Source organism: Psammomys obesus, unplaced genomic scaffold, assembly GCF_907164565.1.
Source record: "Psammomys obesus unplaced genomic scaffold, mPsaObe1.curated_primary_1811, whole genome shotgun sequence".
NCBI lineage: Eukaryota > Metazoa > Chordata > Mammalia > Rodentia > Muridae > Psammomys > Psammomys obesus.
In genome coordinates, this window is record NW_026590046.1 from 152,580 (window position 1) to 162,098 (window position 9,519).

The 9,519-nt window shown below is 43.5% G+C and overlaps 1 pseudogene; it reads left to right on the forward strand.

Annotated features, from left to right (window-relative positions):
- The first annotated feature begins 1,555 nt into the window (after positions 1 to 1,555).
- On the forward strand, positions 1,556 to 2,524 carry LOC129675575 (TBC1 domain family member 20-like; annotated as a pseudogene).
- The last annotated feature ends 6,995 nt before the right edge of the window (positions 2,525 to 9,519 follow it).

Sequence of the window (9,519 nt, forward strand, 5' to 3'; positions counted from 1 at the left end):
CTTGCCACATATCCTCCTGCATTCTTTTCACTCTGCTACTCACTCATCTTCATTCCATTACTTTTTGTTTCTTTTTGTGCTCCTTCACTCCTCCAGCCCCTCCAAATTTGGATTGTACTCACCATTTATAAACAACTCTGGCAGTCCCAGGTGTCCTGTTTGCCCACATTCATGTTTTCTAAGCGGAAAATACTTATATACTCAGATACTGTCCAGAAATTATGTAGAATAATAAATTCAGTAAATAAATAAATAAATAAATAAGAATATCCATAGTAGAAGTTATGGATCCAACTTTGGGAACTTGTGATCTTGAGCAAGTACTGATTTCTGGAGGTTTTCTTATCTAACAAATGGGAGCAATGGGACTATTATAGGGACTATTTAAGGCACTTCAGTATGTCCTTCACACAGTGTATGGCACACAGGACACACTTATTTTGTTTCCTGTGCCTGTTGTCAGAACCTCGACACAGGCTTTCTTGTTCCTTTAAAATATGTTCTTCACCAAACCAGCCTGCAATTAATTTCTGAATTTCAATTTTCTCTATTAAAAAATTACATGTTAGCAGTAGCGTTTTCCTTTTTTCCTACTTCTTTAAGCATACTTTCTGAACAGCGTGCTTCCCTCACCCCAACTTTTTCTGTTTTCTCATTCTTTCTCTAAAGACTCCCTTCCCACCATGTGACTGCTTGTCTGCTACATGTCTGATCTCCATACCAACTTTAAATAGCCTTCTCTGGAAAAAATAAAGTGTGTGTGTATGTTATTTAAGTAATGATTGAAATCACTTAGCACCTCCCTGTAACAGATGTTGTTCTACGTCCTCTACAATTATGAATTCATTTGTCACCACCACCTTTGACACACGATATGAGGAAATAGTACAGAGAAATTAAGGGCTGTGCCTTATGTTACACAGCTGGCTGGAGAGCTTGTGTTCTACCCAGATAGAAATCTTGTGTAAGGTGAAAAGACCATCAGAACTATTGTTAATTAAAACAATGTGAGTGAGGCTTGCTGAGGGACTAGCCTGCCAGGGACAGAACTGGGGATAAGTCTTGTCCTCAGTTGGAACTGTGCCTCAGGCTCAGCAGTCAGTAGGACCAGGGCCTCCAGAGATGGCCCTCTTGCCCTCACAGGGGGACAGCTCCTGGCAGGGCAGGGAAGGCAGACTTAATGCAAAAAGGGGGAAAAAAAGGTGGTGGTGAGAGGGCCTGGTTAAATATTCATTTTCCTGCTAGAAAAAAACTGGCTTAAGAGTTGTAGGGGAAAAAACACAGAAAAAGGGCAACCACAGAAACCACCTCACCCCAGACAATTGGCCTAGGGAGATAAGATTGTTTAGCTACTGGTATAAGAAGGCCCTGCTCAGAGTCACCTAGCAGCCTCCATGGACACTAGCCAATCCCAATCAAGGTTATGTAGCCACAGTAGGAATTTCCCCTCCTTGGCTTTAAAAGGGACCTTCAACTCTCCCCAGACTGCTGCCATGCTGTGAAGGTGGTGGCCCCAGCATGCTGATATTCAGAATAAACACCTGTTGTTGTTTGCATGTTACTCAAGCTTTGGGTCAGTGTCTTCTGGACCCTAGCAGTGGAGATATACCAGGCTCTGAACAGTGATCCTGCAGACGTGGCTGCCCTCCAATAAATGGCTACAGTGAGGAAGGGCTCCTCACTGATGAGATCAGGTGCTAAGTATGGCCTAAGCTCCTCAATGTCAACACTAATGAGCCACCACCTCGGTCAAGGAACAAGGACTACCATCAAGTGCTGCTGGACATCAGGTGGGGTCACTTTGGAGCTTCCCTCCCAGTATGCCAGTTGAGCAGAGAGAAGGGCTCCAGGAAGAGCTGATCGACATCATCCTCTTCATCTTAGACTGTAACCCTCAGATCCACTACTACCAGGGCTAAAAGTGGTCAGTTTTCTGCTGGTGGTGGGCAAGATCCTAGCAACATCCCTGGTACAAAAATGTCTACCTATTATCGTTGGGATTTCATGGATCTCACAATGGACAACAACAAGCACATCCTAAACTATCTGATGCCCGTCATTGACCAGTTGAACCCAGAACTCCATGACTTCATGCAGAGTGTTGAAGTGGGGACCATCTTTGCCCTCAGCTGGCTTATCACCTGGTTTGGGCATGTCTTTTTGGACCTCAGGCAAATAGTGAGGTTATACAACTTCTTCCTGGCCTGCTACTCGCTCATGCCCATTTACTTTGCAGCTGTGATCATGCTGTACCAGGAGCAGGAAGTGCAGAGAGGACAGCAGCCTCTACTTTCAAAGACTTTGAGCTGGAATCATTCTAGCAGAGGCCAGACATGGTGCCGCAGCAGTAGTTTCTGAGACTTCTGAGGCCTGAGGTTCAAAAAAAAAAAGATTTCCTGACCAAACCAAGGACCAACCACTTGGTGAAGCTGGCAGTGACAGGGCTAACAGTGGCCCTTGGAGCAGCAGCACTAGCAGTGGTGAAGAGTAGGCCTTTAAGTTCTAGCTGCAGCTATTCCCCTAAATTCAGCTAAAGGAGCCACTTCCTCAGACAGCGCACCAAGCTCTCATTTCCAGAAAGAGGGTGGAACTTCTGTGATTAAAGGGTTTCTGTCAGAGGTATTCTCTCTGCCACCCTTGGTAGCTTGTCTTTTGGCTTTGGTGGCTAGTGGCAGAGCTGATACTGCCTGACACTGGGATTAGTGGACCTGAGTGTTCTCTGCTCCTTTCCCTGTTTGAAGTGGCTCTGGAGCACCCGACTACCCATCTCACTGCTTAGAAGAAGGTTAGGCCCAGAGATGACCACCTTACAGCATTACATGTCTTGTGTATCTTAAACAATGCAGGCAGGGACTGCTGAACAAAGTCCAGCCTTGGAATGAAAGCAAGGGGAGAGAACTCTAGCCTGTGAGCCAGCTGGGCTCTCCTAAAAGTAGCTCTATTAGCTGGCCAGAATCAGAGAAAGACATGAGATGGGTTCTAGTTAAATTTTATGATCCCATCCTAGATTTTGCATGCAAAGGGATGTTAATCATCTAGATGGACTGTGTCTCCCTATTTTTTCTCTTCTACAAGCCATGTTTTAGTATTACCTACAAAAACATTTAAATTCTACTTTTATGATTGTATACCACACCTAACAGCAAGGACTCTCACTTATAAAAATGTTATTTATGCATATGTGCAGATGCCCACAGAGGCCAGAGGTGAGCTTCAGGATTCCTGGAGCCTAATGTGGATACTGGGACCTGAACGATGGTCCTCTGGTAAAACAGAAGCAGTAAGCGCTATTAAATGCAGAGACATCTCTCCAGGCTTTTCATGGGAGAAGCTATCAGAGTAATGAGCTTCTTTTGAGTTAATTTTTTTTTCTTTTTTGGAGGTGAATAGAGCACAGGACCTTGCACATTTGAAGCAAATGTTCTACCACTGAGCAGCCCCAAGTTTTTAAAGTAGTTTTTACTTTTGAGACAGAGTCTACCTTAGTTACCCTTGAACTTTTGATCTTCCTGCCTCAGCTCCCAATCATCTGGGATGACAGGATGGCACCTGTGATATGCTCCCTGCTCAGTTTAGCCAAAGTTGCTTTGTGAGCAGCCTCATGCTCCATGGTGCCACTTCCTGTCCTATTTTTCTTATTTTCCACTAATTTCTTACCTTGGCCTGTCCTTTTGTTGATCTCCTTAGCTGCTGATGTCAGGCTAGGAATGTCCTTAGAAAGTTGCCAGCATGTAGATAGGCTTTGGCAGGAAACCCATACCACCAGCCCTACTTACCCCTGAGCTCCTCCAGGAGAGGTGCATGGGACTGATGGGATAACGTGGTCTTCTTAGGATGGCTTAAAAGTGAAGCCAGGTGTGTTTTAAAGCAACTGGATTGAAAACAAAAGTGCATTTTGCTGCTTTAGAGTGTGTAGTGGGAATTATCTGTCCTTTCAGTTTCCTGATCTTTCCTGGGCATTCCTCTAGTCATGCCATGTCCAGACCCCACATGTGTCTCCTCCCCATCTCCTTGTCCCCTATGTCCACTTTATACAGTAGGACACTGCATGCCAAGCACCTATGAAGCCAGAGCACATAGGAGGTGTTGAGGCTGAGTTACACAACACACTTTAACCAAGTCAAGCTGGAGTGGTAAGCCCTTCTCCACACGGGACCCCTGACTGGGGTAAGTGATTCACCAGGATTAATTCAGGACAAAGGAAAATTTTCCAGGATCCAGAGTGATGGGGTGACAAGTACTGCCAGTCTACTGCAGGAGCTTGTCATCTATGCCCCTAGTCTGTTGGAAGTGTGCTGGCTGAGGGGAGGGTCATGAGCTCAGGGTCCAAGCCACAATTCTGCATCCAAACTATCAGGTTGCACTGGCTTGTGCTGAGTTGAAGAGATTCAGTTGCCCACAACAGGACTCCCCTGCTACTGAGAAGAAAGCATTGTCAATTTACCTTCAGCTATTTACTTATTTTGTAAAAAAATATGTGTAGATGTTTTGTACAAAGCCCTGTGTGAAATAAACATCCTTATCTGGTTCCTAAAAAAAAATCCATGTGAGTGAAAGAAGATATGTTAGTTCCCAGAGTAAAGCTGGAAGAGTATCTGAGGTCATTATATGCATATTATATTATATAATATATATTCATACAGATGTCATATGCATGTGGGTATGATGAAAAACCATTTATTAGAACTGCTCTGTAGCAGCTCATAGTGTGCTGTTATACTTAGAGTGAAAGCTAATAATGTACAAAAAACAGTGTTAGTTCACAAGTTGAAGCACTAGCCCACTTCTAGGTTGCTTAGCCACCTGTGATATCATTGGTCACTGTTGCCTGGGGCCCAGGTTAAAAGGACCCCTGCCTCTTCGTGTGCGAGCTCTCTCTCTCTCTCTCTCTCCTCTCTTGCTCTCTCCTCTTTTGTCTGTCAGGCCACCCCTTTCCCCTTTCTCTGTCTCTGCCCCCATTGCTCACTCAGGCCCCTAACTCTCTTATGTTTTCCTTCCCCTGAATAAACTCTTTCACGTAAGATTGGTTGTGTGCATGGAAATTTTATATAAATGCTAACAAACAGAGAGGGAAATTGTGAGTAGTTGAGAAGAAACTCTTCAGGCATTACTTTTTGGAAGATCAGCAGGTGGTCCCCTAAACTGGCATAGTCTTTGTGCAGACTTCTGATTTGTGGACCCTTAGTTCTTAGAAGTATTTGCATTAATCACAGCCATTTGCTTTAGGCAATTACAGCCTTGTCTCTTAGCACAAATAATAAGTTGCAGGGTGTTCTGGAGTTCTCCAAGTTTTGTGGTAGCAAATGTTGTGGTACTAAATTGCCTAAGAAACCTGTTTGAGGTTGTCCTGTCACATGCTTCAGCCACCACCTGACTTGCCACCAATCACAGAGAAAAAACAAAATTTGCGAAAGTAGCCTGCCCACGATTTCTGTCTGGGAAACAGGCCCATAGCCAGCTGGTGGGTAGCACCAAGAGCTGAGGTTTTTATTTGGGCTATCCCACCATTAAAAAAATATATATATTGAGTAGCAGTGAAGTGGACAGTAACTAACTGCTTGCAGCTTTAATTTTAAGCTCAGTGTTAGGTTGCTTCATCTCTCTTAATAAATAAAATATGAAGCACTGTCCCTGTTTGAGAAAGTCCTACACCATGTAGTCAATGCCCACACCTCCTCATTCTCAAAACAATGACAGATTGCTTTCTCTGGAGAGGCAAAGGCACAGTTAACCACCACTTAATACTAAGGTACTCTTCTAAGTGTGTGTTTGTGGCCCCATGTGGCTGTTAATTCTTCAGCTTGTTGTCTGAAGAGTCCTGTAATCCTTTCTACGCTAGAATACAAACTCCCAGTTCCAGGCAATGGATGGAGCCAGGGTCCTTTCCCTAAACTCACACTGAAAGCACTTAAAGCATCCAGCCCTGCATTGTCTTGTTAATTACACCTGCAACTCCTTGGATGCCCTCTGACTTCGCTGCACGAAATTTCCTTCCTGTTAGAATATTTTTCTCCACCATATTAAAAAAAAATGGTGGCTGGCGTCTTAGAAACTCCGATCTTTGTAAAATAAACACCAGCTTTACACGGTACTCACAGGCGTAACAGAAACAGCAGCTGCAGAAATCGCCCCCCATAAGTGACGTCACCGACACAGCCAGCTACCTTCTGCGCCTGTTTTGGGCGGGGTTGCCCTCTATTGGTCGCTGCAGTCTCAAAGGGATCCGTGAACATGCGTAGAACAAGTCGCCGTCCCACAAGCAGAGACTGCTACTTTTCTGGGCGGTTCTCTATAAAGGTTTCCTGAGCACCCCGCAAAACATCTGGTTGAGTAACCTTGAGGGTCTAGCACCTGGGGTCGAGAGCTGAATGGTGGGGAGTTCTGAGGGATGAGTGAAGGGAGGTTCGTGTGTGTCATTGATGTGAGAGACTGGGAGGTGGGATGATGGGGGCTTGAGAGAGCAGTGAATTGGGATCTGCAGACTTAATAGATATGAGGCTAGTTATGATTAAGTGAGTCTTATTAAACTTTGGCTTTTACACATTTTTCAGCACACTGATCTCTTCTGTTTCGACACGCTCCCACGTCTCGGTCTGCCAGTGTACCCCTCGCGGAAGACGCTGGAAAGGTGCTTGATTGAATCAGCTTCTAAAGATTTCTTTGCAGCACCTGGCTAGAAGGCCCCAGTAAGTGAGGGAAAAAAAAATCTTTAGAGCCTTAGCGGCCTTTGGACAGTTTGGGGTCTGGGAGGGATAGACAAATATGAAACTGGGTGAATTGATGTACCATTGAATAATAGGTGGGGATTTTTTGGAGCTTAAATAATATTTGAGTTATAATTTAACTGGAAAATAGAAGGGAAGAAAACAAGAACTAATTTTACCCTTTATTTCAATGTTCTGTCCAATCTTAGACATATAAAAGCTATGTCTGACTGAATAGTTAAAATATAATTTGTACATTTAAAATTGTGTGCCTGTGGTTTTCTATGCCTTTTTCATTTAGAAATTTCTAAACTTTGAATTGAACTACATGTATCACAAAGGATGTAGATAATAAATGTACAGTTTTATAGATTATTTTAACAACTATATATCATTATTTCCTGAATTTCTACTTATTATCATAATATAAATTATCTAGGATTGCTTAAGTTTGCCATTATTAAAATTATTTCTGTGTATCTCAGTGGTATAGTACTGGCTTAGCATGTACAAGGACCTAGGACTAAGTTCTGGAACCTACTAGGAAAAAATATATTTATAAGCCTTTTTGTTCATAATTCTTATGACATAATGAGAATATATAGGCTGGTCTTAAAACTTATAATTGTTGCTGAATGTGGTAGTGCACCCCTTTAATTTTAGTACTTAGGATACAGAGACAGGCAGATCTTTGTGTGTTTAAGGTCAGCCATGCTATGTAGAGAGAACAACAACAACAAAAAAAACCCTTATACTTGCCCAAACTCTATCAGAGAGTGGCTTCTCATGTGAGGGTCTTTCTGACAATTCTGAACACTGTATATCTAATTGTTTCTACTCTTATTCTAATTTACTCATTCTGGCTCAACTTTCATACATCTGTTTTCTCAAGAAAAGCAGGAAATGGCCAAACCCCAGGTAAGTCTGTGTTTTATGTTTTTATCATAGATGTGATGAGGTATTATAGACATAAGCACCACAAAACAGGAAATTGTAAATTACTGGGATCAGAGAAAATGAAAAATAACCAATTAAGGTCAAGTTATATATTTGATGCATTGAGTATGTATGGTTAACAAATATAGATACTTTTTTTTTTTTTTTTTGCTTTTTCAGAGACAGGGTTTCTCTGTGTGGCCCTGGCTGTTCTGGACTCACTTTTTAGACCAGGCTGGCCTCAAACTCACAGAGATTCACACGTCTCTGCCTCCCAGAGTGCTGGGATTACAGGGTGTGTCACCACTCCTGGAAATTTCTGAGTTTTCCTTAGATCTTGTTTGTGTCTGTATATGCTCTCCTGTCATAGCATACATTGTATGTAGACCAGAGAACAACCTTTGAGAGTCAGTTTTCTCCTCTCCCCATCTGGTCTTGGAGATTGAGCTCAGATCTTAGGCCTGACAATAAACTAGTGAGCTTAGTCATCTTGACATCTTTGCTCTAGATTTTTAACAAGAGAGTTGGGCTCCTCTGCATATAGCACCCCAGGATGAAGAGAATACCTTGGACCCTATGTACCCTGGTCTTTATAGTATTTAGTCAGTATTAAGTGTCTGTCTCATGGTGATTTAGGTCTATTATCCCAGCATTCTGAAAATTAAGACTGAATTGCTATGAGTTCAAAGGCACCTGGGCTACAGAGGGACTACCAGGCCAGCCAGGACTTTGCAGTGAAAATATGTTCAAACCCAAAAAGCAACAATGAAAAGTACTGTCTCTCTGAGAGCAGGGACCCAACAACGGCAGGACTAGCATTCGTACCAAAAGTAGGAGCCATGAGACCTACACAGTGGACATGGATTAAGGACTGGGCCTGTGGTCACCCTTTTACAGAATAAACAGAAACAACAAATAAGTGCATAAGCTAAAATGCCTTAGTTGCACCAGTGCTAGGACTGCATCTGTGCCATCTGCCTAATCTAACTAAAGTGCTTCTTGGTTTGTTATGCAGGGTCAGGATGTCCCTTCCATACTCTAGATGGCCTGGAGCTCCCTATATAGACTAGACTTGTCTCAAACTTGTGGTAATTCTGTGTTTTTCCATCCTCACTGTAGACCAATGGTGCATCTTAATCCTGCCCCTCACCCCCAGCAGTATGGGACAGCACGAATGCCACAGTAGGCATGAATGCCACAGTAGGCACTCAGGGGTGAGACAAAGGGTGCGAGCAGTTCTCTCCTTTCACTCTTTAGGGCCTGGGGACAGAACTCAGGTGAGAAGCAGCTTTACCTGCTGATCTGGTCCCAAATGCATCCTTTAACAATTCTCTCACCAATTTAGAACCTGCTCTAATGGAAATCTTGGTGTCTGACTTTCTTGGGTCTGGAGCCCTTTTCTACTGTCTCTGAATGACCCTTCTGAGTTTCAGGCCTGTAATAAAATAGCATTTGGTCTTCTAGTTCTTCTAGGCTTCCCTTTCTCACACCCACCACTTAGCCCCGGGTCATCTTCTCATCACGCTCCCATCTTCCCATCTGGTTCGTACAGTCTTTCCTTCTCTTCCGGCCTCACATGGCTCTAACCATCTCTTTTTCCCTCTCCGGGTCCCCAGAAGCATTCCTTTCATCTTCTGGCTGGAGGGGTGGCCCCTGATTCCACTCGGCAACACATCTCTCTTGGGACTTTCCGAGGCTCGGCAGCTGGAGGAGGTGTGGCCCACCTAGATGCTTCTTAACTTACAGTGATGTTACATCCTGGAGTTATATCAACTCAAATTTGAAATTTCATTTAATGCCCTTGTCCTACTAAACATCATGGCAACATAGTATACTGTGCTGTGTATAGGCCATTATGGCATTGCTTACTGGGAGCTGT